At 39.3% G+C, this 26,698-nt stretch overlaps 1 long non-coding RNA gene across 1 annotated transcript in view; it reads right to left on the bottom strand.

Moving 5' to 3' along the window:
• Positions 1 to 26,698, bottom strand: part of LOC134530465 (uncharacterized) — a 226,649-nt gene that overhangs the window by 80,756 nt on the left and 119,195 nt on the right. The window lies entirely within an intron of this gene.

The raw sequence follows: 26,698 nt of genomic DNA, 5'->3' as shown, positions 1-26,698 counted from the left end.
TTTTGTATACATAGAACAGAAATATTCATACAAAATCAAAGGATATTTGTACATTTGTACATTTTCACCGAAACAAACGGTATCACTACAAAATATTGTTCGCAGCAATACTGGGTTCGGATTCTTAGCCAGGCATATTTATGCTTTGTGTTGTCCCAGTACCTCCAAAAGTTATTTATAAACCGTTCACTAGATAGCTTACTAGTATTTTCTGTGCAAATTAATAAGCATATAATAAAACCAAATGAAGCCCAATTATTGAATATTCGTTTATTTTTCCATTGTTTAAAAAAATTATGCTTAAATGAAATATCAATAAAAATATAAAATGATGCGCCAATTTTTTGTAAGAAATACTCAGTATTATCTCGAAAAAAGTATTTAATGTATGCAAAAATAACCATAGACATGTGTTAAACAAAAGTTAAAATATATTTATTGTAGTATTAAAAACTATTTTTGGTAACTGGTTTCCAAATGAATTTTTTGTAAAAATAAAATAAATTTCTGCGTAAGTAATTAAACCTTTTAACTATGCCAGGGTAAAATCAGTTGAGATTCGCCTTGAAATGCGAAAATGAAAGTCACAAAGCTAGAAAAATCAGTGAAATTGAAATTTTCAATGCAGAAAAATAGGCCTACTTTAATTAAAAAGAAGGCTTTTTCCGTGCTTCCTGTTAACTGAATCGCCGTAGAAACAACGCTGAATACCAACTTGCGGGTTCTGTTTCGTTGATGATGATGATGCTGATGAAGTGACGTTTTACCGACAACGCCAGGGTGATGACAGCCACGGCGTGGTTTGCCATTGTCTTCGGCGAGATGAAGGTGAAATGGGCATCACAAACACCCGGTCCTGAACCCAGGGTGAAAGGTTTATAAAATACCCTCCCCGACCGGGAATCGAACCCGCGCCCCATTGGCCCACCAGCCAGATACGCTAATGTCCTTGCTGTAGACAAACTATTCATGTCAACACTCATGACTAGAGACCGGAAAAATTCGCGGATTCATTTCACGATATGATCGAATAACAACTGTACCTTTATATTGCTTCTCTGATTGGCTCACAGTTTATCTGAAGGACTTTGAGCCAATATAAAACCTTCAACCAAAAAAGTATCGAATCGCAAGCGTCCCAGTTGACAGATGTCACGAGTCAGTAGCCAATAAGCAGGTGGCATTTGTCCGAGTGTGTAGGGGATTGTGGAGTCTATCCTGGAGGTTATTGAAAGCGCGAATTTTTCCAGTCTCTACTCATGACAAATTATTTCGATACTCCAATTTCATTCTGGGATATCATATGCAAATTAAGAAGCTGGAACTTTGCTGACTAATTTACGAAGGTATCCACCTAGAAACTATGTAACTAATGATCTTCGGAAATTCAAGGTTTAAGGTCACCGCCTATCTTCGCACACATAGGTGCGCAGAGCTTCGGGAGAAAAAAAAACGCGCGATTTGAAACCCGCTGAAGACATTAGAGTAGTGTCTGTTTACTATAAAGTCTTTAAGAACACGCTGAGAGCAGATGAGTAGTTGTGTTTCCGTAGTATATTTTTAACTGTGTTTTTATAAGAGTGATAATGCCTGAAACGGATGATCTCAGCATAATTTTGAAGCATTAAACACCCGGTAAAGTTTTTGAAAGCACTCAAAGAGTAGTATATGAATGGGGCTCCTGGGACAGGGTCCAGGGTGTGGTGCCTGTGGTGCCAACCGCCATATTGGATTGTGACGTCACGGCGGCCTTCTTGGATGAGTGTGACCTTGACATTTGACCTTGACCTTGACCACATCTGCCATTTTGGATCCGCCATTTTGGATGACGTCAATATGTTTTCTCGGACATTCAGGCATTTTGTTTTCCGCTATTTTGAATTATGACGTCACCGTTGCAATGGCGGATCCAAAATGGCCACCGGGGTTTAGGTCAAACTTATCCAAGATGGCCGCCGTGACGTCACAATCCAAGATGGCGGTCGGCACCACAGGTACCACACCCTGGACCCTGTCCCAGAATCCCATATTCATATACTACTTCAAAGGTCTTGCATTGTACCTTTATTTTCATTTCTTCGCCATATAATGTTATGGTCACAGCTCAAATCTCAGAGTTTTGCCATGCACGACGAGAAGACTGCGCCCCAGTTCATAGCCATGCTCTTAGAGGCGACACCGCGCCGGGAGCACCAGCGAGCGTAGCACTTATCGTCCCACTTCACCAACACAAATACACCTCTTACTAGGTGGGCCCCTTAAAAGTTTAAGTGTTAAGGTAGTTGTATTTAGCTAAGCCCCTGGCAATTGCTGACTAGCGGAGGAAAACACGTGTCTTAAGGACGCTTTTGGATGTCTTACATACACATAAAGCTAGGAAAGCGGGTTTTCATGACCACTTTGGCGTCGGCAGCGAGTCGAAGAGATCGCTACGTGATCTGATTGGATTCATCGCCAGGCAGTTAAGGCGAAGCATCTTTAAGGGGCCCGCCTCGTCAGGGATGTATGTAAGTCAGTGAGGCAGGATGATAAGCGCAATGCTCGCTGGTGCTTCTAGTGCGGTGTCTCCTCTGGACTGGCGCGCAGTCTTCTCGTCGTCACAAGATATCTGTGAAATTTGAGCGGTGACCGTAACATTATATTGCGGAGAAATGAAGATAAAAGTGGGATGCAAGTCCCTTAAGTGCTTTCAAGAATCTGTACCGGTTGTTTTGCGCCTAAAAATTTCTCTAAAAACATGCGTTTTAGCACTTTTAACTCTTCTAAAAAAGAGAGTTTAAAAACTTAATCCGAAATCAAAAGTACTTTTCGGCCCTCAACGAACTATTATTTTCGTAAGCAGACCCCACTCGGATATCTTGAGTATTTTTGAAATCGCGTTGTTTTTCCTGAAGCTCTGTGCATCGTATGTGTGCCCGGGTAGGCGGAGCCCTTAAGACGTGTCTCGTTGTACGAGTCTCCGCGCTGCTCTTCTTATTCTTGCCGCGACTGATTGAAACTGTGACTCTTCGAACTCGTTTGTAATTATTATCTCCAGTCGATGAACAATTACAGCACTGAGCATCTTTTAATACCATCATACGAGATACTTCTTACAAGTTAGAAGATCATAAAACTTGTTTTTTTTAAATGATTAATGCAATGGGGAATTTTGATTTAATGAAATTTATTCGGACATACGTTATTGCAGTTTTGCACAGTTTGTCATGGAAAAATTTCGAAAATAAAAAAATTATGAATATAAAAAAAAATCACTGATTAGCTGATTCAGTCTAGTTTTCTGTAAATGTTTTATCTTCATATTTGTTTTTTTTCGGAATTTTTCAATGACAAAACGTTTATAACTGCAATGGCGTAAGTCCAAAAAAAAACTGCATTAAATCATAAAACTCCCAATAATTCTGTTTCTCGCCGTCCAGAGATCCAGTTCCACAGAGTTTTGCTAGTATTGTAGCAAGATTCTTAGAATTTAGACATTTTGTAATATAACAACACCGAATTATTAAATTATTTGTGGACACGCCCAGCAAGCGTCGGACTTATCATGCTACATCACAATCGCAAATACACGCATGACTAGATGGACCTCTCAAATTTCCGAAAAATCCAGGTTAGAATGTATCAAAAGATCTCCCAATATTTAGGGCAATGAATTCGCTTACTTCGCATATGAACTCACAAGAATTACCTAGGACAACAAACAGAACCTCCATAAAATTGTTTAGTTCACAGCAAAACCTTTTTATTTTTTTCTAACATTCCTCTGCCGGTTTATCCTGTATAGGCCTACAATAAATTGTACACACAACTTGATAGTCGTAACTGTGCTCATTTGCACGGTTTTGTAATTTATTACTACAATGATATTTTTTTAACACAAATTAACGTATTTCAATGAGAGCGTAACACATACACATCGTACACTGTTAAAAATTTACACCTTAAATTTACGAAAAACACTGATTACAAATTATTCGGGGATCTTCAAAAAAAATTAGCTTTATCTTCGAACACGAATCTACAGGAATAATGTTCAAAAACTGGTTACGACTCTCACGAAAACATACTAATTTCTTCCACGGGTGCGTTTACCTGTTTATACCAAGGTTTATATACGGAGTGGTTTCTACGAAGCACTCTTTGTTGATTCGAGGTGAATTCTTCGTAGGAAAGTTCGTAAATTTATTCAATTTGTAACGGTGTGCACAGAAACCGCATACAGCATGTGAATACTGCGTAATTGCAATAAGTTCCATTTGCAATATAGGAGGACTGCTTCAGCTCAACAGTCAATCTACGCTAAAGGTCTCCAGGAATATAACAATTGCCAGTTTACATAAGAGAATGTCCACATTTAAAAATGTTCAGGAAACACTTACGAAACAATTTGTTATGCAAAAGACAGCAATGACTTGAATACCAACTTATAAGTCGGATGGTGTATTATGTATGCCAAGGCGATTTTGTATGTATTTGTTTTCAGTATTGGATGTATGAAACCTATCCCCGGGAAACCCGCTAAAAATGTAACAGCACCGCCAGATTCTAAGATTTGGTATTTCATTTTGACAGTGTAGGAATAAGATGTGGGCACCACGAGCTCGTTAGAAAAAAAACAGTCACATTTCTGTGAGTCTCGTACAACCACTCTGCTGGTCTGACGATTTCATTACACCATCTCAGGTTTCGGACCTTTTTTTTTTCCTCCTGCCATGGCAACACAAAAACTATCTGCTCTCCGTGAACGAAAAGAATGGAAGTGGAAGCGAAGGAAATGAAACCGCTGAAGAATAAGCCGGAAAATGGAAAAGATTTCTCTGTTATTGCAGAAACGGCGATAACTTCACAGTGCCGGGCTTAGGAACGGAATACGGTCCAATCCCATCAAGTGAAACAGCGAAAATAAAAAAATAAAAATATATAAAAAGAGCATGACATTGCAACAGCGCTGGAATACGACGTTGTCTGATTTTATTCTCAATGGGGAAACTGTAACGCCCAAACTTTGGCGTAGTTTTATTTGCTTCCTTGACCGCTAGCATCATATGGGAATTTTTACGAAGGATGCTTCGGAATTCTTCGCAAAACTTCCAAGTGCTTATCGAAGGGGCGTATAAGTACTACTTTTTTGCTAAACGCGCCGTGGCACACACAGGAAATCAATTTTTTTAATGCATAAACATCTTAGCTCTCGGTATACAGCATTTGGTAGGCGTAATTTCGTGAATTGAACGGAAGTCGATAGAACGGAAATGTGTTAATACGGTGCTTCCATCTGTGGAAGTCTAAGAAATCTTTAAAAATATAGAGGACCAACGTGATTCATCCGTGTATATTAACTTTCGCGAACATCCGGCCTAAGTGTATTGGTGTGCCAAACTAAACTTTCCAGCAGTACAACTACCCTTTAATACTTTGTGGTATACCTAATTTATAGCCAAGAAAGTAATAATGACAAATTAAAAAAATATGCACAACAATTTTGACAATCCTCAGTTAACAGTGAAATGTAACGGTAGCCGTGGTCCATACTATAGAGACCCAAGAAATTGTTAGCCTACATATATTCGTCGCCATGTAGAATAAAATTAATTCGTAACGAATTTTTTACAGTTAAATCTTAAATGTTGAATCATCTCAATAAGGTTTGTTTGTATGAATTATTTACAGACCGATTCCTGTAGTATAACCAAAAACAAATATACGTGCATATACTTAGTGTTACAATATGTGTTTTAAAATTTTTCAAGTTTATTTTGTTTTAATGCATCTACTGGATTTACCACACGTAGCACCGCCATCTTGATGACTTCGGTTAGTAGCTATAGCAGTGTCTGGATGCATTGGACCTTCAACCAGTTAAATTTTCAATGTACATTGCACGCTTATTTCATTGCAGTTTCGGTGCATACTAACATTTCACCCTGAACACTCCTAAAGAAGTATAACATTAAAAAACGTAGGCGATGATAATTCCTGACTTGGGGGGGGGGGGATGTTACATATTCAGCGTCGAGGCATATACCTACATGCGACGCATTCGGTACTCCTGTTTGGCTATCCCTGAGAAATTAATAATACTATCTTGTTAAACAGAATAATAGTTAGGTTTAAAAAAAGGGGGGAAAATTACTGTTTGACCCTAAAATGAATACTTCTCGTGTATTTGTCACGCTCGTCATTATTTTAAAGAATTGTAAGTTACATTTTTATGTCCGAGTTTCGTGTTTTCAACATGAAAACACATGAAGTTGCTCGTTCCCGAGATTAGATGTTTACACATCACTGGAAAGTACTGGAAGATTCCCTCACATTTATTTTTAATAGAAATAAAGCGCTGACGTAATGCTAAGTTGGGAAAAAAATATATCGTTGAAAAAAAAAACTATAGTTAGAGAAGTGTTGTATTGTATGTACAACATTTGGACGAAAAGTTTGAAAATCTCGACGGTTTTTAGATTACATTTTTTTATACTTTCTTACCAGATAAAAAAAACAGCTTTCTTATTGGGAGTAAATGCTACAATATTAGGTTCCGTAAACATAGACACAAAAGCAATAGCAAAACAAACATCGGACAACAGCGATAGAGTGAGTGCTTTCTCACACGCTCATCCGAGAAAATGTTGTGCATTGTTGCCAGATGTCTGCCGCCAGCGGATGGGATGGGAACTATAGCTATCAGCTGAAAGTCTCTCGAAAGGCGCTTATGAAGTACGAGAAGAGAAGAGACGCTGCCGGGATAATGAGAGAAGACTGCGCTTTCGAATGACTAATCTGAATTCGGCCCTAAGACTCTTTCTTATCAGCGGCTGTAATCGCAGAGGCGTCTAATGGTGAGGGTCGCTGGTTCGGTCATAACCCTCAGCACAACTCAATCTAACTACACTGCGTTTCTTTCTGTAAATAAAAACCGAAATAAACATGTAAAATTACAGATATTTGTACATTTGTACATTTACATGAAAGCAACTGTATCACTACAAGCAATAACACTGGGTTCGGATTCTCATCCAGACATTTTATGCTTCATGTTGTACCAGTTCCTCCAATTTGTAAACCGTTTCCTGAATAGATTTCCAGTATTAATTGAGCACATTAATAAGCATAATAAAACAAAATAAAGTCAAATTGTTGAATATTATATTATCTTTCCCATGCTTTATAAAAATATATGCTTGACTGAAACATCAATTAAAATCTATAATTATTCGCCAATTTTCGTAAGAAATACTCAGTATTATCTCGAAAAAACGTACTTCATATATGCAACAAAAAAAAGCATAAACATGTGTTGTAAAAAGTTACAATATCTTTCTTGCAGTATTTGTTGGCAAGTTGTATCCAGAGGGATATTTTGTAGGATTACATTTTTTTTTCTCTCTGCAGAAATCGTTGGTTTCTTCAGTAAATACAATATTCTAGCCAAACAGCGAAGGGGAGTTTAGTTAATGACTATATTACACTCTCTCGCTTCCTCGCTCATTAAGAGCTTTCGGAGAGAGGAAATCCTACCGGATGTGTGTGTTGAGATTATACACAAACTACACAAAGCTTCGGCGGACGAGGAAATTAACTTTCACGTCCGAAGCTGAAATTTGCCGTTTAAACTTTAAAAGCGGGGAAATACCGCAAAAAAAGAAATGATACAAACAAATGCGAAACATGTTATACATTACCCTGGCTCAAGGGAGTCATTCTTATTCAGGGCAATCTACCCTTCTTTAAAAAGACTTAAAAAAGTAATTATCGCGTGTCACTTGGTGTACACCGAATAAAGAAAACGTTAAATTGGACAGCATTTTTTAGTGCATATTATAGAGTTGGTGCTGTCGTTGGGTTCCTGTATGTCTTTGTGTTGTCTAAAGTAGCTAGCTGTTTGTACGTATTTACTGTTTTTGTTACAACTGACTCGTCGTTGTTAGCCCACTGTGTTCGTCTGTGCTGTGGTGTTGTTCTGTCTAATTCGTTCCTCGGAATTATCTGTGCTGTCTTTGCATTTAAAATCGACTGATTTTGGCACGTCTTCTGTGTGTTTGGGTATTGATTTTTCTCTGTCTGTTCATCGGGTTTACTCTATGACATACAGTATAAACTATCAACGTCATATGTCCAAATTAATGATTTAAATCTGTGATAGCTTTCGTTCCCAACTATTTCCTACGGTGTTGAACCGTTGATTGAACCAAGCACTATTGAAAGATCCCTAATTCTGTTGACTATATTAATAGTTGTAAACCGTTAAAAATCAGACTATATTTTGTGAAGAAAAAGATGTGAACGAGTCCTTCAGTATTCGCCAGTGATGTGTAACATATAACCTCGATAACGAGCAAATTCGTGTGTTCTCATGTTGCAAATAAACCAATAATACGAAACGCAGACACGAATTTTAACGTAGAATTCTTCAAAATAATGCCGAGCGTTATAAATTTATACGCAAATTGTTTTTTCAGCTAGTTTTATTGACGCGAATCACACGTAGTTTCCGCACCCGCCGCTAGAATTCGTAGCCGGAGCAGATACGTCGACTATAGAATCATTTTACCTGGCAGATAAAAATTTTAAACCTGGATTTTCTACAATGAGTGTTATGAAATTACTGCCCACCTTGTTGAAAATCATTGTAAAAAAAATAATACTATAACGTTTACCAATGACTCTGTGAGCTTTGGTTGACGCCATCCGCCACAGATGGCAGCACCGCGGTTACACATTTCCGTTCCATGCTATCTCCGTTCCATTCAAGAAATTACTTCTACCAAATGCCGTATACCGAGAGCTTTGACGTTAGAGATCACAAATTAAGGCTAAGTTTGGAACACACGCGAAAATATTCTCCTGCTCGGTGATCTCGCTCTAGTGGAATGAATATTCCCTCTTTCACGGGTCCAAGACTGGGTGTCGAGTTGTCTCTTCACCTCTGCACTACGGAAGGCAACGGAAGACCGCCGCAGAGTTCACCGTGTGGTTTTCCACTGCCACGCCGTTGCCTTGGTTGGTGAGAAGGGGGGGGGGGGGGGGGCACAACTAGTGCTCGCCATCATTAGCCCCCCTCCACCAGCCCTCCTCGTGGATTGTAACCGGACACGCCACTGCTGCGAGGGAGTCTTGACCCACATGAAAGGGGGGAGGGGATTGTCTACTGGCGGTGTAAAGGGTTAGCTGGTGAGAGTGAGGAGGGGTGGGGGAAGGTAGTCCACCGCAGCGGGGAGAGAACAGGTTCCCAGGTGTCCGGCAGCCAGACTGAAGCTGGAGGCTGGAAGGTATCGAGTGACGCGCTTATCGGGGGGCCGCGCTGGAAGACAAGCAAGCCCACGTGTGGTTGAGGGAAGGGCAGGCCCCATCTCTCTCTCGCTCCCTGAAGGACCCGCAACCCGCCCGACACCTCACCACAACCACAGCCTGCCCGACAAGGTGCGCTAGCTTGTTCCATCATCCCATTTTCATACAATTATTTTGAAGTGAAAAAATTTTCTTTACAGCCGTCAGGTTTCGAGACGATGACTCTCATCAGAGAGTAACAAAAATATGTTTAACGTTCACGAGTGGGACGGAGAAAGGGAATATCGAATAGAGTCTCAAAAATTCCAATACCATTAGCAGATTTTTTTTTTCCTTTCGTCGCCGTGTTTGTTACAAGTGTGAGCCTCCAATTGTGTACTGCGTATTTAGTTTTACCTTAGTGAAGGGTGAATTTTTTACTTTCAGTGCGTGTGGCAACTACAAACAATGTGTATTATTAGAAACAGGAAGAATTTGCGGGTCCATATATCGATAAGTCGAGTTTCAAAAACGTATGCGTGTGTGTATGTGTATGTGTATGTATATGTGTATATATATATATATATATATATATATATATATATATATATGCTGCGTTCAATTTCAGCCCTGGGCCAATGGATAAGCCTCAAAAAAAGAATTATACAATCACAGGCTTCTCAGTTTATACAAAGTGATCAATAAATTATTGTCTTTTACCCAAGGATAAAAGGAACTGTTTTCTAATCCCTATGCATGATCGCAGTTATTCGTTCGATATATTTGCACAAATGAACGAATACATCAAAAACACAAATAAGCAATCCTAGTACTGGGCAGTGGTTCGCAGATGAGCTTTTATGTTTCGCTACACTAAGAACCGTTTCCAGAGTCAGGTAAGTAAAATCTAAGCCCAAAACTTTGCAGGTTAATCAAATGGAGAAATTTTCTTTACTTTGCCTCAAGTCAGAACTGTGCAAGCCGGCCTTGCAGTCATTCCTGGCCGAGCGCACGAACTCTCAAAGCTCCGGGGCGCTTAAGGGCGGCACTGGCTAGCGCATCATACGCCTCTTCGCCTTTACGCGCCAGGCACCAAGTTTTGAATACAGTCATCGCGTCGGTTAACGAGCCTCTATGGGACTTTAAGCCGGGTCCATTTACTTTTATGCTGGAATAACCACTTACAACACTGTGTTTAGAATTTGTAATTCCTTAAAACTTCCGTGAAAACACCCGCTTTAGCATATTCGCAGTAAAACAAATAAATGGGTGCGTGTACTTATTTATGTACGTGCGTTAGAATTTATACTTACTGGTGGTGTAATAAAAAAAAACTAACTTTAATTTTTCATGTAAATAATTAATAGAAAAAGATAATAAAAAGACAGGAATTTATTATAAATACGGTAGGCAAAGAATAAATCCAATCATAATAAAAATTTAAATAAATACTCAATATATAGGTAATATTAATAAAAAACGTGTGTCAAATCAATTATTTATTTAGTAATATTTTCGAGATAAATTTTAATTCATAATGAATATCAATAAATATGCTAAATGATTATTCTAATTTTTTAATTTTAAAAATGTATCAAATAATACTATAATAATATATAACTTATAATGCAAATAAATGCAGGAACTTATATAAATACACTTTAAAAAAGTTTATAAACACAATTTCTATCACTAATATTCACAATAAATAAATGTTTTTCAATGATATTGACCAGTACTCAAAATCAATCGCTAAGTTATAAGTAGGGCCGTGCAGATTTTGCGAAAAGATCTTTAGACCAGCTGAAAGTTAAAACACTGTAGCATCGTCTGTGTTTCGTGATTGGGTGAGTTTCTTCCAGGTACATGTCGATTGCAACAACACCAATCACAGTAATTCAGTGCGGAAGCAAACGCGTCTTGAATGGCTCGGCCAAATAAGGCAACGACTTCTCTCGCAGACGGACGCCATTCACAAGGAAGAAACCGCTGGTGCGGGTATACCTTGTTGCAGTCTAATAGGCCTGCAGATATTTTCTCGAAAAATCCCTGCCCCTAGTTATAAGATATCAAAAATAGATATAATTTTTATTTGTATGTAGCCCTTTTTTCATCCTGTTCATTTATGTTGCATTTTGTGCGCGCATCGTAGAAATTCGTTCACATTGTTTTTTTTTTAAATGCGCCTTAAGTTGAATAACTTATAAATGCATGTCTAAGACTAGACAATGGAACGAAACTTGTACAATGGCTCTTAAATGCTGTTTGTGATCAGACAGATTCAGTGAACGTTAGGGCTGTTTGTCAACGACGTGTTTGTTAACACCCGGAGATCTGCACTCGGGTTCAGAACCGGGGAAACAACCGGGACCCGAAAGTAGCGGAAATTGCCCGGTACTTTCGACATGGTAAACGAACCAGGGATTTTAAAAATCGATTCGGGACTCGACATCGAAAGCATAAAAGTTTTCGATTTAATTGCGCGCTAAGGTAACTTTCATCTGGTAGTCTCCTCTGGCGAAGTGATCCTTGCGGGGCGATGTGAGTCAGTCGCCAGTCTGTGACCGAACTGTTGTGTGTGTGTGTGTGTGTGTGTGCTAGTGCATGTGGTTGATGCGCCAATATTCTTTAAATAACGATATAATTTTTTTTCTTTTAAGTTTGTTACGAAAAGAATAAATGTTATTTTAAGTTAATAATGCTTTGATATTCCATGGGCTAGAGCCCGGAAAAAATTCGCGAATTCAAATCCCTAAAGGATAGACTCCATGATCCTCTATGCACTCGCGCAAATTACATCTGCTGATTGGTTACCGACTCGTAACACCTGCTGACTGGAATGATCGTGATTCGCTAATTCTCCTGTTAAATTATTTTTCATTGGCCCAGAGTCCTTCAGATAAACTGTGGCCCAATCACTGAAGCAAAATAATGTCAAAAGTATTTGGACTCTATCCTATCGCGAAATGAATCCGCGAATTTTACAGGTCTCTATGCATGCATTAAAACGATCACCGACGATCACTGACTGCCGAATCATTTATTAAAAAAAAAACCTTCATTTCAATGCTTCATAATGTTACGGTCACCGCTCAAATATCGCAGTTGTACCGTACATGACAAAATGCTACATTAAAATAAACGGAGAAATATAAATATGTATAAATAAACCCGAGGTTGGCCGAATGTGAATATTCGGGCGTGTTCCGGCAGGGACAGAACTTGATGTACATCTTAGGCTTCCCCGCCTCCGGACGACCCCTCGCTGCTCTCCTTCCCACGGGCGTGGTTCGTATCCCGTTACGCCCGGCGCGCTCCCGGCGTCCCGTCCTCGCAGTCGACGCAACACCGTCGTTTATCCAATTAACATTCCCACGAGAACAACTGCAAGCACCACTACAGAACAAGAGTCCCCCGGCAACACAAGGGTTCGGATTCCCAACTCGAGAATATTACGGTCGGTGTCGTCCCAGTACTTACCTCCAACAGTCTGTAAACCGTTCCCTGAATAGCTTTTTCCAGTATTAACTGCGCACATTAAGAAGCACAATGAAACAAAACAAAAATATCCGTCAATTTTCGCAAGAAAAAACTCAGTGTTAAATTTAAAAAAAAAAAGGTTTATTTCATATATCCAAAAATATAATAATAATAACCATAGCTATATGCTGTATCAAAAACTATTTCTTGGCAAATGTTTTCCAAATGAATCTTTTGTAAAAGTACCAAAAAAAAAATTTTCTTCCCTGTGCAACCTGCTGAGAAACTAAAAAAAAAAAAAAGTTCTTTTCCCTTCGGAGGAAAACGGAACGGTCGCCGGAAAGAGTCTCTCTCTTCTTCCCCGGGTTCGTGAATTATTCATGAGGAAGTGAGGGAGGGGGAGAGGGGGGTGGGGACTGCTGCTGATCGCAGGACCCTCGGCCACTTACATCGCGGCTCCTCGTGACGATAAAAATCTCTCACTTACCGTCACTCGCGGCCAAGGGACTGTGGTCCAGGGGCGCGTGCTGCCCGAGTGGAGCGTTCTTCGGGGCCTTGCACGATTTAAAAAAAAAACACGTGAACGAGTCCTTTAGTACTCGTCAGTGAAGTGTAACTTCTGGCCTCAGCACTTTTCCGTCGCCCCCCAGGCAGAATTTTTTTCCATTATGATAGTTTCCCAGTATGACAGTCTTCCGTCGCCCCCCGTCAAAACAGGAGGAATATAAATAGTGCCATAATGGAAAACTACCATATTTATTTAAAGATCGTGTTTATAAGTATACAGTGCTGCTTTCTATAACCCGTTTTTGGAAACATTTGTTTCTACTAGTGCGCGATCTGTTGATTTGATTTATGACGAACTACAGAAAATCACCGCCAGAAGTGCTATCTGTAGCCTTTTAAGTTAACCTAAGAAACAGCTAGGGGTTAAAAGCGCTACCTAGCGACGTATTCTATACGCTACTTCGAGAGCAAAGCAGTTGTTCTCATTCCATGGAGTATATAAATAAAAATGGCAGAATTCCGAATGGTTATGGCAGGTTTCCGTTATGGTACTTTTCCGCCTTTTTCGAAGAGGCCAGGCGGAATTCTGTCATTATGGTAGTTTTCCATTATCGCCCCTTTAAAAGAATAATTGTGTTGCTTGCTTCTCTGCTCATTGTCTACGTTGTATGTCGGCGCTCTTCAGCGTCGTCGTCGTCGTCGTCCACGTGGTGTTTGGTCAGCCCTGGCGGCCTGCCCACGACGTCCTCCCGCGAAAGGCGTAAGTGCCCGTTTCCGCCCGTGTCTCGCCGCGCCGAGGAGACACACCTCGCGTCGTCGCGAGACAGGACTCGTCACCCCCCGCCACTCGTCTCAAAAAAACAACCAGGGCTTGCGGGAACGCAACACTGCCGTGGTGTCTGCACCGTCACCACAATCTGCAAGCCACTGTGATCCCTTCACCCCGCATGACTGCGCACAGGGTTTTCCCCGCGTCCGTGCAGGTTTTACCTGGGCCCAACCTATCTCCAGTTATAGCCTAGATTTAAGAGAGAGGGGAGTTAGTCATGGCATCAATCGCTGCCATTGCTGGCCAATATCCTCCTAGCACACGATGCATGCGACCCTCTCCCTTCATGGTTGATCCCAGCATGACTAGGCGTATAGGCTTCGGCCTGAGACAAAACTTAGGTCCCTCCCCTAACCTGTACCCCTCCCAAATACACTTAGTTTGAAGTTAGGTTACGGAAAAAAAACATAAATTGTAATCCCTTCTCACTCTTGCAATTAAAGGATCAAACTTTTACAGGGCAAAGATCAGGAATGAAACGGTGAAAGCAAGGGGTACAGGACTTGAATGAGATCATTGAAGAAGCAAGAATGGGAAAAGAGAGGCTGCCTGGGAACATGATGGATTTGAAGTACACAGGAATAAGACCCAAAAGAAAGACCAAGTAGGAGGCGGGAAAAGCAGGCAGTAAGTATATTTTAACATATTTTCAACACCAAAAAAATAAGAGTTTTAAATAATCCAGCCTGTATTAAAAAGTTTGTTTCTTAAGCCAAGTTATGAATAAACAATGTTCTAAATTTTACTTAAAGCACAACCAGTAAAATTTCATTTTTTTTAAATACTGAAATATTACTTTTTTATGGTTAAGGTAAAATTATTACAAAAAAAAACATCTTTAGCTTTGCTTTATTTCAGATATCCGGCAACATGTTAATACATTGCCGATGTACCATCCCCTGAACAAGACCACAGATGGGTTTATCGTCGATCCAGATAGACATAAATCTGTATGAACTACGTCATATTTCAACTTCCTAGTTCTGTGTTCCGTTTCAAACAAGTTAATAATCACCATGAAGGAAGAATTTTATTTTGTAGACTTTGAAGGTTCTTTTATTATACTCCAAGATAATTCTTGTAAAGTTCGTATTAAAGTAAATACCTAAAGCCAGTAAATTTGCTGCCACCAAAAAAAAAAAAACATATCTGGTAGCGTCCCTATTGACAAAACTATTTTGCGGTGACCAAAACTTTTTTTTTCGGTGCTGTCAGTAGAAAATGGAAACTAATTACGTGTTCCAATAGATTTAATACTCAGTGTTTTATATTTTTTTAAAGGTTTTACTGTACTAGCTGCAGTAGCCGGCGTTGCCCAGTATGAACACAGAGTGATAGATATATAGTCCGTGAGTTAAAGTAAAATGGATAGCCCTGTATGACCATGTGGTGGACATAGAGAAATGACACACAATTGCTGTTTGTATATCTATGACATATGATGTTCTATTTTCCCACGGCGATCGGTTGAACGATTAAGAAGTTGATGCGCTGCAGCGCCATCTAGCGGTGAGTTACAAAAAAAATGGCTACCATAAAAATCTTCTCCATGAAAAATCACTTCGATGTGCCAACTTCATGGCGAAAGGTAAAACGTCATTAACGTCATACATACATTCCAACATCCTATTATATATATATATATATATATATATATATATATATATATATATATATATAAAATAGGTAGTGATAATATTCATATCTCACCCGAATAATTGAATTTCTTCTATCTATGGTGTAAGGAATACCATACAATATTCTTTTTAAAAAGGTATTCTTATTTTCAATACTAACACAAATACAAATTAAGTTGATATAGTCAATCAACGTACTTTAATTTTTTTATGAATTTCTTAGTAGAGAAAAAAAAGTTTAATTTAGTTCAATGCGTGTTTCAAATTCATTAATAAGCTAAAAGTCAAAATTTTAAGATTGAAATATACGTATATATATTTTTATTTTAATTAAATACAGACACACATACTCATCCAGGATTTTGAAGAAAAAATTTTTTTTTGTATCAGATCAGGGTGTTTTTCTATCATTTAATCTCATAAGAGAATAAAATAATATTTCCAAAATTGAAGTCATCATACTACAGTGCAGTTTTAACCATAAAAAAAACAATGTTACATAATTAGTGGGGAAACTTTATTTTAGATTTACACCGATAAATTTTAAAGAAGTGTACATTACCAATATTTTAAACACTAAGAAACACAAATTCAAAATATGTAGTATCCTTCTCTAACTTTTTTTTAAATTCACGTTTACACGATAGTCTGTCCGCAATTAACAGTATTTTTTTTTATTTGTATTAAAAGAGATATCGCTAAAGCTGGCTGAATCACCTGTGGTCTGGCTTGGCTCGGCACCCAGGTGTGATCACGCAGGACCGTTGCAAAAAAAAAAAAAATGTTCGGGTGATCGGATTTCACTTGGAAGGCGACGCTTCAGCGCCGAATCCCCGCTACATTAAAGCACGCGTTCCGAGGAGGGGGCATTTGCGGGCTTAGGGGCAAAAGGCCGGAAGCCATCCAAAGCGCCCGGCGGGGCGAATACCTCCAAGCAGCCTAGCCGGGCCTTGTGGGCAGGCACCCGATTAAAAAAAAAAAAAGGAAACCTCCTCTCTCGCCGCCTAACAGTTACAAGCCGACCGCTTATCACGAGCGAGTCGATTGACTTTCCTTAACGAGATTTCAGCGTCCACCCGCTCCGCCGACCCGAACGGTCCCACCTCTATCTGTTTCTCTCTCTCGCTCTCGCTCTCGCTCTCGCTCTCGCTCTCGCTCTCGCTCGCTCTCTCTCTCTCTCTCTCTTCCTTGCCATTCCAACCCGCAGCACACAACTTCCAGAAGTCCTCCCTCCGCCAGGTCCGATCTTCGACCGCAGGCCTCGGGCAGAATCGTCTCCTAACCCCTACCTTCCCCCACCCCATCCCCCCCACAATCGTAAAGCCCACGACCAGTCTTACCAAAGCCACTCCTCTACCTTCTCTTCCGCTCCACGAAATTTACTCCACGACCTCCTGCGGGCAATAGCGTTTTTTTTTTTTTTTTTTTTTTTTTCGAGAAGCCTAAGATGCACATCAAGTTCTGTCCCTGCCCGAACACGCCCGAATATTCACCTTCGGCCAACCTCGGGGATTTGTTTTATTTTTGCGCAGGAAAAATGAATTCAAATATTAAAAGTGGTCGGTTAGGTTAGCTACATTAAAACACTTTGAAACCCTATGGACGGTTAGTTAGGTTAGTATAGCTACATTAAAATAAACACAGAGAAATATAAATATATATAAATAAACCCGAGGTTGGCCGAAGGTGAATATTCGGGCGTGTTCGGGCAGGGACAGAACTTGATGTACATCTTAGGCTTCCCGTTTTTTTATTCGCCGCCACGCGCCAGGAGGCTGGCCTATTGGCCGCTGAGATGGCGCGGGCGACGGTCGGCGGTTCGAGTCCCGGACGCCTATCTGACGCGTCACTGCAGCGCTGAGTGAACAACGCGCCCACGGATCGAGTGACACCGCCACACTCGTTGACGGGGAAAAATATACTTGGTTGCATACCATCGTCAATTAATTGTAACGATTTTGCATACTTCCGTGATTTAGCTATTTGTTTTCTTCTTCTTTTCTGTTCAAGTGTCTACTGACAGTAATATTATATACCACCGTAGTCATTTAGAAAGAAAAAAGGAAATAAAAGCTAATAAAAATATTAATATTTTTTTTTACAGAATAAACTATTTGTAGCTGTCCGTCACTATTAATAATAAGGCTTTCCATTTAGTAATGTGCTTTTCACAAACACTGCCAAAATTTTGAATACTTAAAGGTATAAAATGTTTGTTAGTAAAAACGTATCCTTAGATGTAACAAATTTGAATTTTAAGGAAATGCAGTAAGAAAATATATTTACAAAATTCTCATTTCCAAATGATCTTAAAAACAATATTATGGTTTCAGGTACACTATTTATTTTTACATTATGAAGTTGTATCTAAAACTTGTGTGCACTGTGCGGTTACATCTGGCGACAGAGCACGCCGAGATAAGGACAGCACTGATGTCATAAAACGTGCGTTGGCAAGAGAGAGTAAATGCTTATTAAGTGCACTCTAAAAACTAAGGACGAGACAAGGTTTAATTACGAGGTCTCACTGCGCGGCAGAGAGACGTATAACATTGCCTTTATCATTTACCGGGGACGCCTTATAATGGTGCGGGGCATTTGAATCAATGGTGCTAGTAAATAGGTAACAATCCTGCACAGCACAAAGTTTCAAATACTTTTTTTTAATATTTCCGAATTTTTCAGCTGTATAGAAAAGTTATTTTTAACGGTGTTAAAATAGATTTCCAGTTAATGGTAAATCCGATATATACCTAATAGATATTTCTAAGTTTTACTAAATGTATGAAATACGGAAAAATAAAGTAGGAAAGTAAAAATAAAATTAATATATTACGTTACTAGTTGAAAATTAAAAAAATATATATATGATAGGTAGAGACCCGTGAATTTCACGGATTCATTTCGTGTTATGCTAAAATTCAAATTATTATACCTTAGTGATGCTTCTGCCATTGGTTCTCTGCTAATCTGGAGGACTGAGGGCCAATTAGAGACCCTCACTCATAGAAATGTCGAATCACAGGCCACCCAGTAGAGACGACTCACAAGTCAACAGCCAATGAACAGTTGGCATTTGCCCGAGTGTGTAGAGGATATTGGAGTCTATCCTGGAGGTCATTGAATCCGCGAAATTTACGGGTCTCTAATGATAGGTAACGAAATTACTTTAGATCGACATAGCAACTGGTGATGGAGGGGGGGCGGGGGGCGGAACGACGACAATAACACTGAAGCACATTAGCAAATTTTGACACACATTAATATTTTCTTAAATATGCTAACGAATCTTTTTGGCATTGGAATTTGTTACAATAGAACCTTAAACTTTCACGAACGGATCACAGAATAAAATACAGGAACACTACATTAATAAGCTTGCTATCACAGTATACGTTTTAACATCGAACGGCAAACAATTACTGTTGCGGGTCCGTTGTGCCACCTCGACCGCGTAAAAAAAAATTGCGTTTAAAAAAAAATATATCGCAGCTATCCAAATTTCGAGTCCTTTACTACATGCTCATTTCCCACATGATGAGTTATTTTTAATGTTGTGTCAAAAAGAAGTGCACATTTGATTATCCCATTGTAGCAATTAACTACTAATGTAGCCAAAACAGCGGCGCTGAGTGGCTCACATTAACAGCTGTCTGGTGGGATGTTTAAAAATTATGCTAATCTCGCATGTTGGGTCAGAGTTCATTTGCATATGCCGACAGTTGCGTTGCCCAGTCAAATCTCACTTTTTGGTAGTAGCTTGGCTTCTGGGTTGTAGCCGCGTCCTTGGCGAATAATTCACTATTGCTCCCTGATGATGGCTACTGCAATGTCGACCGAAACGTCAGTGAATTATTCGCTAAGGACGCGGCTACAACCCAGAAGCCAAGCTACTTCTGACAATGGCCGTGAAAGCCTGCGCAAACATTATTATTTATTGGGAAGTCGTTACCAGAGAAATATTTTTTTGTGTTTTCTGTGTAATGGAACGTCTGACGAAGGCTCAGGTTTTGCCTTAGTCTTTCTCGCACCCGCCGCTTCTCTGGTGTCTTCTCCTGCGAGAAGCCAAAGATGTACATCAAGTTCTGTCCCTGCCCGAACACGCCCGAATATTCACCTTCGGCCAACCTCGGGATTTGTTTTATTTTTGCGCAGGAAAAATGAATTCAAATATAAAAAAATTGGTCGGTTAGGTTAGCTACATTAAAACACTTTAAAGCACCATGGACGGTTAGTTAGGTTAGTACAGCTACATTAAAATAAACAGAGAAATATAAATGAATATAAATAAACCCAAGGTTGGTCGAAGGTGAATATTCGGGTGTGTTCGGGCAGAGACAGAACTCGATGCACATCTTAGGCTTCCCCTTCTCCTGCAGGCGCGGGACCGCTTGGTGCGAGAGCTCGCGAATGGCGCCGTTCCGGCTCGAAGCTCTTAGGTGCAAGCCTAGCCGCCGCGTCGTAAACACGACGAGACAGCGCGCGTATAAAGGTTACGAGGCGCCGTTCAGACGCTATCGCACGAGCCAAGGTACACTCGCCGCTGCAACACTGAAGCTCGGTGTCTGACTGACTGTCGGGAGATGACGAGCTATGGCGCGGCTCACGTAACTCTCTCTAACCCCTCCTCCCCTTCACGTATCGCTGCTTGATTACTCCCGACGTATGTTAGTGGGCATGAATTAGAATTCAAGTCGATAAAAAAATTACTTCCATTCGAAGAAAAACATTTTCTGTGCTTTGTAATAAAAAAAATGTAAATTTGTATGACACATAATTATGGTTATTTCTGCATATATTTAATACGATTTTACAATATAATATTAAGTATTTCTTTACGAAAATCGGCGCATAATTTCCTATTTTAATTGATGTTCATTCAAGCGTGATTTTTTTTTTTTTAACCACGGAGGTACTGCCCGGGTAAGAAAACGATGTAGTTGTTTTCATGTAAATGTAAAAAATGTACTAATATATGTAAATTTCATGACTATTTTTGATCATTTACAAAAATAAATTAAAGTGCAAGAGATCCTTCAAATGATTTCCACAGCAATAGGAATACTAGTATATAACCCACAAATAGCAATTACATAACACACTAGCTAAAGTGCACGGTGTTGCTCGGGCTTCAAGAGGAGAAAAGAGGACGCATTAAAAGGAGATGAGGGTAGTTTTTTTTTTTATCCCAAATAGACCATGATTTTCCCTTTTATTTCGGTCCAAGGGATTTTTTCGCATAATTTTACCGAGATCTAATACAATTGTAGATTATATTTAGATAAAAAAAAATAAATTTAAATTATTTTTTATGTATATTGAGAACCTTTTATTGCAAAGCTTGAGGGTACACGGTGTTTTTCGCTTTGTCCATCCGGATATGTATGAAGTAATATATGTCTTATTTGAAAGCCAAGTATGCAAAATGTTTCATCAAGAAGTGGGGTGGGTAGGGAAGATAGGGGATGTATTTTTTTCTCGTGACTTTCTCTTGTTTTGAAAGTCAGGTTTGCAAATTTTCTCCAAGCTTTGAGAAATACTGTATATTTGTATTAAAAAAAATACACACACACTCGTGACAGGAATCACCATCAAGCCGAGAACAGCTAATATTCACAGGCCAATTAACGACGGTTTTGTATATAAAACAAAAAAGTCATAACATTAGAGTTTCTAATAATGTTTTTTTTTTTAAATCCTCAACCTGCTTCCAATTATAAGATACCGTGACAACAAATTTATACAGTGCACTATTTTAATTTGATAACGCACCCCTGAGTTTTAAAAAAACCGAATTTTACTGAATAAATAAAAAAAAAGGCTAGAGATATGTATGTGGATTCAGTTGTAAACTAACTTATACCACAGTCCACTATGCAAATTACTTCCAAATTTTCATGATGACGAGAAAACGTGGTGTTCACAAGTTTTACGGCAATGTAAGTCCATCGAGCCAGGAGCGTAACTCTTGAAAAAAAAAATTCCCACTCTATATTTTTTTTTGTAAATGGAACAAGAATATTAATTTAAAATTACTGATATATTTAAATTACTGCATTTTCATGAAAACAACTGTAACACTACATAACGGTGTTTCCAGTAATACTGGGTTCGGACACTTACCCGGGCATTTATGCCTTGTGTTGTCCCAGTACCACCAATAGTTAAATTTATTTGTAAACCGTTCCCTGAATAGCTTTCCAGTATTAGGTAACTGCGAACATTAATAGGCATAATAAAAGAAAATAAAGTCCAAAACAAAATTTGATTATCTATTCCATGGTTTAAAAAAATAGCTTGAATGAAACAACAATTAAAATATAAAATTATGCGCAAATTTTAATAAGAAATACTTACTATTACTTTGAAAAACGTATTTTATATTTGCAAAAATAACCGTAGCTATATGTTGAACAAAGTTAGGATATCTTTCTTGTATTAGAAATTATTTCTAGGCAACTTGTTTCCAAAGGAATAAATTTTTTCTGGGCGCAAAGAATATCGACGAAATAAAAAAAAAAAAGTAATGTGAGCCAAGGGATTTTAATGAGCGTGGTAACCATCAAAACGACTAACCATGCAGGTGTAGTTGAGCGGGAAAAAAATACGGCAGTTGCCGCCAGACAAATGAGCGTAAAGTGTACCCTTTTTTTTAACAACTTCATGCCGCCTTTAGAAGATGCATGAAATTATGCTCAGCCGCTAATGACTACCCAACAACAAACCGTGAAACGATGAGATGATAAAACAGCGTCCGTGAAGCGATCACAAAAGAAATAAACAAACAAAACTAGAATAAACATCATTATCTGGCATTCACAGCTTGTTACGATCCCACGACTAGGCACGCGCCTACATATTAACGAAATATAGCTGTGTTTTTTCTTCAAGAGAACCCCTTTACTTCAAATGTATATTTAATTCTTTGAAAGATCACCTCATATTTCATTACGATTGCCGCCTGGTTAGGTGACCACACGGCGTGTAGAACTCCGCGTGTTAACGCGTTAATTACAAACCACTCAAGATTTATAAAGATGTCTGATTACTAGGGGCATGCATATTTCGCGAAAAGATTCTGAGACTAGGTGAAAGTCAAAACAATGTATCAACGTTTGTGTGTCCTGATTGGGTGGGTTTCCTTTAGGTACCTGTCGATTGTTAAACCACCGAACAAAGCTTTTCAGCGCGGAAGCAGACGCGTCCTTAGTGGCTCGGCCAAATAAGGCAACGACTTCTCTCGCCGACGGCCGCCAATCACAATGAGTAAACATCTGGTGCGGGTATACCTTGTTGCAGTCTAAGAGGCGTTCAGATTTATTCGCGAAAAATGCCTGCCCCTACTGATTACGAAAAGCATTCAAGAGCCATTAATAGAGACTGGAAAAATTCGCACTTTCGATGACCTCTAGGATAGACTCCACAACCCCCTACATACTCAGGCAAATGCCACCTGCTCATTGGCTATTGACTCGTGACACCTGTCAACTGGGACCCTTCGATTCGATACTTTTTTTTTGTTGAAGGTTTTCCATTGGCTCAAAGTCCTTCAGATAAACTGTAAGCCAATAACAGAAGCAATATAAAGGTACAGCTGTTTGTGATTCTAGCATATCGTGAATGAATCCGAGAATTTTTCCGGTCTCTAGACATTAAACATGCCTATACATGTTTCGTTTCATGGTTTTGTTAAAATCGTTTGTAATTGTTATCACCTGCGCGACTTATTACAGCAATCATATCACACGTAGAAAATATTTCTTAAAATATCGGTGTTGAAACAACAAATGCAAGATAGGTATTGTTTTAAATGTACATAAATAAATAGAGACCTGCAAAATTCGCGGATTCATTGACCTCTAGGATAGACTCCACAGTCCTTTAAATACTCGCGGAAATGACACCTGTTCATTGGCTACTGGCGCGTGAGACGTCTCAACTAGGCTGTCCGTAATTCGGCACTTTCTTGGTTTAGTGTTTCCCATTGGCTCACAGTTCCCCGGATAAAATGTGGGCCAATCGCAGAAGCGGTACGAAGGTATAGTTGTTTTGATGCTTGCCTATCGCGAAATGAATCCGCGAATTTTGCATGTCTCTATAAATAACCCTTAACTAAAAGTAACAACCAGAAAATTATTTAAAAAAAAACAAAAAAAAACACGGCGTTTGAGATTCCTCCTGGCATCTATTCTACCATCATTGTGGTGAATACGCAAAGTACTAAAGAGACTTGCAAACCTAGAACCTGGCTGCTCTGCTGCACATTATCGTATACAAATAATTCGGTGTCTATTATCCATTTTCTGCGGCCTCACTTTACCTTCTGGCCGGACTGCACGGGTCATTTGAACGTTGTGATGTTTTGGTTTATTATCCTTTGGGGGGTGTCTAAACTACTTATGAATAGGGACACCTGTATTTCGCGAATACATTTCGTGTCAAGGTATTTCACAAAATACTGTAGCTTTTCTCCTGTGGTTATTGGCTGAGGTCGGTGAGAGGTGTCGTCCCGCTCTTGACGGGGCCAATGAGAACGTGGTCACCGTTCTGCTGCACCCGCACAATTTGTCATCATGACTCTTAGAAAAAGCTACAGTGTTTTGTGAAATACCTTGACATGAAATGAAATCGCGAAGTACAGGTGTCCCTACTTATGAATCAATGAGAACGCGTTTCAAGTGTATAATGGCGTGAATTCCAGCCTCTCTCTCCCCAAACAAAATGCGGCATTTTGTATGTGTCTAAACAGAAAACATTTTTCTGTACTATTACAAAAGCTTCCTTTGGAAACCAGTTGCCGAGAAATAGTTCATAATACTACAAGAAAGATATTGTCATTTTGTACAATACATGGCTATGGTTATTATTGTATTTATGAAATACAATTTTAGATATAATACTGAGTATTTCTGAAAATAACTGACGCATAATTTTAAATATTAATTTATGCTTCATTCTACCGTTGTTTAAAACTACGTAAAAGATAATAAAAAATTCAACAATTTTACTTTTTTTACCGTGCTAATTAATCTGCGCAGTTAATACTGGAGAGCTATTCAGTAAACGGTTTACAAATAACTATTAGAACCAAACACACAAAACATAAGCACCCGTGTAAGAATACGAACCCAGTATAACTGCGAACACTATTTTATAGTGATACATTTATTTTCATTTCAATGTACAAATTTACAAATATTTGTAATTTTACATAAAAATTCATGTTCCATTTACAAAAACATTACAGTATAAAGGCCTCTTTTATACAAGCGTACGCATGCGCATACGATATTGACACCTGCGGTGTCGTTTATTTACCCCAATGCATTTATACCAACCACTGCTGCTTCTTAAATTCCCTATTGGTTATAGTCATCAGAGGCGGTAATTTAAATACATGGCCTTAATTAGGTCTCGTAAATACAACATTCCACATCTAATTTACAGATTGTGTACGGGCTAACACGAAGCAGGATGAAACTGTGTCTGTTGGCAACCCTGTTTGCGCGCGGCGGATCGTAGCGCTAAGAATAAAAGGTACCGTACATCACAGTGGTATTAGGAAACGCTCAAGCGCTGGGTATCTGGGTATCGCAACTACCAGCGTTCCAGTTTACAAAACTCAGCGTCATGTACGCCCTACCCTAAATAAAAACTGTTTAATTTTACCCAACGTACTTAAACGCTGCGTTCGAGAAAAATGCGGACATAATATGATTTCCCACGTGGAATTGTAAACTTTACAAGACGCAGGCCGATTGAGTCCAAAATAAAAGTTTTTTTTTTTTGCCTTGCAAATCGGCGATCATTGTTTTCTGACGATATTTTTTTTTAACAAGGGCGTAGTCATATATGTGAGTAAGGGACCCCTCTAAAGCTTATTTCCTCACAATAGTAACGTAACTAATCAAGCAGCTTAAAATAATCTATGTGTGGTTCAATTTATGGCCACTAAATATGCAAAATTATAGAGAAGCTTTCTCTTTAAACACGTACAAGAACACGATTATTTATGCGGTGGTATTGTAAGGCTCTGTCTACCTTTCATTAGTGGCACATTTGTTTAAGAATTTAAGAAAACTTTTGAAATTATAAAGATTGCTCAGGTAGCTTCAGAATGCATTATCAAGGATCATAATTTAAAAAATATATATAGGCCTATATATATATATTTCCCCATCTACCCAGACCCCAGAAACAGAACCATCACAAACATGTTCTTGCAGGTTCTTTCGACCACGCCCAAGTGTTTTGTTACGAGAACACCACATTGCTTGCGATCGCAGATGGCCTTGGTAAGAGGACGGACGAACTGCAGGCGTCGACATCGCGAGAGCAGCTCGTGGCTACACCGGAGCCAACACGTGCCGTGCGCACGAGAAGCACGTCGCAGACACGCGCAGACACGCGTCACGCATCGGCAATGCAGACCTTTTTTTTTGCTCCCGCGCCAAGACTCGCGAGCGAACGGCAGAGTGCACAGAAAAAAAAAAGATTTCTTACGAAAACTGCCGCGTAATTTTATGTTTTAATTGATGATTCATTCACCCATTATTTTTTTTTACCATGTAAAATATTATCGAATATTCAACAATTTGACACTTATTTTGTTCTATCGTTAGAGACCGGGAAAAATTCTCGGATTCATTTCACGATACGCTAGAATCCAAACAACTGTACATTTGGCTTACAGTTTATCTGAAGGACTTTGAGCCAATGGAAAACCTTCAACCAAAAAAGTATCGAATCGCAAGCGTCCAAGTTGACAGGTTTCACGAGTCAGTAGCCAATGGGCAGGTGGCATTTGCCTGAGTAGGGGAGACCGGGGCTAGTTGGCTACAGGGGTAAGTTGGCACAGTGCTAATAGTTCGAATAATTACCGACAGATAGCATAACGCTCTTGTATGTAGGATCACACAGACCAGGTCCCTAGATCCTGTTGTTTTCCGCCGCGAGTCTTCACTATTACAAACAGGAGACC

Source organism: Bacillus rossius, chromosome 1 (assembly GCF_032445375.1).
Source record: "Bacillus rossius redtenbacheri isolate Brsri chromosome 1, Brsri_v3, whole genome shotgun sequence".
Classification (NCBI taxonomy): Eukaryota; Metazoa; Arthropoda; class Insecta; order Phasmatodea; family Bacillidae; genus Bacillus; species Bacillus rossius.
This window is presented reverse-complemented; position numbering and strand designations above follow the sequence as displayed.